Raw genomic sequence first — 3,254 nt, forward strand, 5'->3', positions numbered from 1 at the left:
GCACTGAGACAAATTATTATTAGATTTAGCCCAATGAGTCAAAGACTCTGCTGACCCAACGCCGAGATACAAATCTGCAGAACAAATATTCATCCAAAACTCTGAATTATCTGAACTCTCACCAATGTCCTGTTCACCTTCCATTCCTGGAAACACTTATGTTACAGGATGCTGTTAAAATGTTTTCATTTCAGCATTCTGAAACCTGGGAACACATCCTTCCATAATACTGTCTCTCAGTCTCTCCCTCTCTGTCTATTTCCCATACCCCTCCCATTTGTTATTGTTTAAACTGATTCCTCCTTCATCTCTGTCTCTCTGGCAGTGAGTTTCACACCCAAGGCACCCCGTTGTCATGGCACAATGGAGAGATGGTACTGGAAATGGATGGGAGTTGCACATCCTGTCACTTCCAGCATGGGCTGCAAGCTTCCCCACACTGGGCAGGGAGCTAACACAGTGCTACTGAACAAATCACTGGGGTGGTGTACACAGTCCGACGTGCTGAGACGGTAACTGCTCCAGGTTACAAATTGATGATCACTGCATAGCTCCCGGTGCTGGAAAAATATCTAATCCGGGTTTATCGATCAATACATGGGCGTGTTCTCCAGTTTCGCACACTGAACACGCCGGAGGCTGGAGGAACACAGCAAGCCAGGCAGCATCAGGAAGTGTGGAATTTGACATTTCCGGTGTAAACCAGGACTCCTGCAGCAGGGTTATTACCGAAACGTCGACTTCTGCACATCCTGATGCTGCCTGGCTTGCTGTGTTCTCCCAGCTTTCTGCCGGTCTGCTCTGGATTCCAGCATCTGCAGTTTTTTGTCTCTATCCCAGCTTCCAATACTTGACATGTGTCTAGTCCAGGTTTAAAGACAAATGATCTGACATGATCTGTGCAGTGTTCGAGTCTGGACAGATTGCTGGGTTGTACTGAGCAGTACACTAGGCAGGTCTACACAGTGTTCCACAGTGAACACATATCTCCTCTGGGCTAGTTCTGTGAGGTGGATTGAGAATATGTTATATCTAACCATTTCAGCTGATCTGGCAATGCGTTTAGTTCCCACTCTTGTGACTGACCCTCCGTCTCTCACCCCATTAACGTTACAGTGTGCACATACACAGTACATCATGTTGGTGAATATCCACTGTCCTGGCAGCAGCCACAGCCTCTTCATTCAGAAGCAGGCAGTCATTCCCATTGTGCTCGGGTCTCCACGAAGAAAGGAATGATGGCCTTTCAGATAAAGGCTGCCCCGTTGGTTCAGGGGTTAAAGCATCCTCCCCCGCACCAAGTCCCACCACCAACCAACCACATCAAAATATCCGGTGTGTACTGAGAGCAATGGGCCACTGGAAGCATCAGGGATCAGACCATCAGAGAGATGGGGCCACACTTCCCATGTCTGGACAGGTCAGAGTGAAGCCTCCAGTACACATGGTATCCCAAAGTCTTGTAATCCCTCTCCATTTCTGTAATACGCAGCCTGTCATTCTTCCTGAAAACAAAAATCACAGGTTCACAGTTACCCACATTATATTCGATCTCCCAAGTTGTTGTCCATTACTTATCCACTTACAGATTCTCTACCTACCCTTGATAACTTCAGTTTCTCTCAATCTTAGTATCAGTTTAAATTTAGTTCGAACATGATTTTTCCATTTCTGGAAGCCATTTATATAGTTTGCAAATAGTTGAGGTCCCAGCACTGGTCATTATGTCACTGCAGTCGTTAATTTGTGTTAAACTGATAGAGACTGATTTCTCCCCAATTTATTCCTGCTCCTGGCTCAGTAACACGTCCTCCCCGTATTCCTGTGTAGCAGCTTTGAAAGGCTGTATCTTCGCTCCATTCCCTGTGTAACAGGTATGAGAGATTAAAAGATCTGCTCCAATTGCTGAGTAACAGCCTCCAATGGCCGTATGGCCTCATTGTATTCCTGTTTAAAACTCTTGATGGGATGAATAGCCTGCTTCAGTATAGATGTAGTTGGGAATGGTGCAGAACATTTTGGAACCATCAGTGAACAGCCCTCTTCTGACTTTATGGTGGAGGGAAGGCCATTGATGCTACAGATGTTGCTAGCGCGCAGTGCCTCATGGATACCCCGTTTCCATGTGCTCAGTCCTTTAGAAGTATGTCCTACTTCACAGGAGAGAGTGCCATATAACACAGTGGGCAGGGTCTTCAATATGAGGCTGAGACATTCCCTCCACCAGGACTGTGTGCTTGCTGCTCCTACAGATACTGTCAGGGACAGATCCCTCTAGGGCAAGGGTTTGGTGAGCATGTTTCCCTCTTGTTGGTTCCCCCATCACTTCCCCCAGTCTTGCTGCTGTGTATGTGAAGTGTCTCCCTGCTCAGTCAGTGAGAGGCGTGAGGGGACACTCTCGGTGAAGGACATTGATGTCCCACACACAGAGGACGGTCTGTGTCCTTATCACCCTTAGCGCTTCCTTCAACATAGAGGGGAACTGAGTTATCACTAAAGGAACGGGTGAGGGGCAGGGAATGTACATCATCAGACGATTTCCTTGACCATCTGTGACCTGTTACCATGAGATTTCACGAATTCTGGGATTAATGTTGGGGAATTTCAGGGTAACTCCTTCTCTGACTGTATCCCAAGGTGTCCCCACCATTGGTGGGTCTGTCCTGCCGGTGGGACAGGATATACCCAGGGATGGTGATGGGGGCTTCATGAAACATGACCCATCAGGCCTGATCCCGTGAGTATGACGGTGTCAGACTGTTTCCTGATCAAGAGTGTGGTACTGGAAAAACACAGCAGGACAGGCAGCATCCGATGAGGAGGGGAATGAACGTTTCGGGCAGAATCCCTTTATCAGGAATGAGGCTTGTGGGCCGAGGGGCTGAGAGATAAATGGGAGGGGGCTAAGGCGAGTGCCAGGTCTGGGGGTGAAGGAAGCTGGGAATGTGATCGGTAGATGGAGGTGGGGGAGAGGTGATAGGTCAGATAGGAGGATGCTGTTGATGGTGGGAAAGCTGATGGACAGGACAAGGAGTTCCTCGGAACATTCTGTCCCCAACATTCTAAAACTGACATTCCCCGGAACGTTCTGTCCCTGACATTCTATAACTGACATTCCCCAGAACGTTCTATCCCTGACATTGTTTGTGAACGGCCGGACGCCAGTGAATTGAACAAACGATAAGATCCGGAGGGAAGAGATCCCATTCCAGGAAGAAGGAGACACTGTTCCGAAGTCCCCTCAGGCAGTTAAA

The sequence above is a fragment of the Chiloscyllium plagiosum genome, chromosome 8 (genome assembly GCF_004010195.1).
Source record: "Chiloscyllium plagiosum isolate BGI_BamShark_2017 chromosome 8, ASM401019v2, whole genome shotgun sequence".
In the NCBI taxonomy this organism is placed as follows: domain Eukaryota; kingdom Metazoa; phylum Chordata; class Chondrichthyes; order Orectolobiformes; family Hemiscylliidae; genus Chiloscyllium; species Chiloscyllium plagiosum.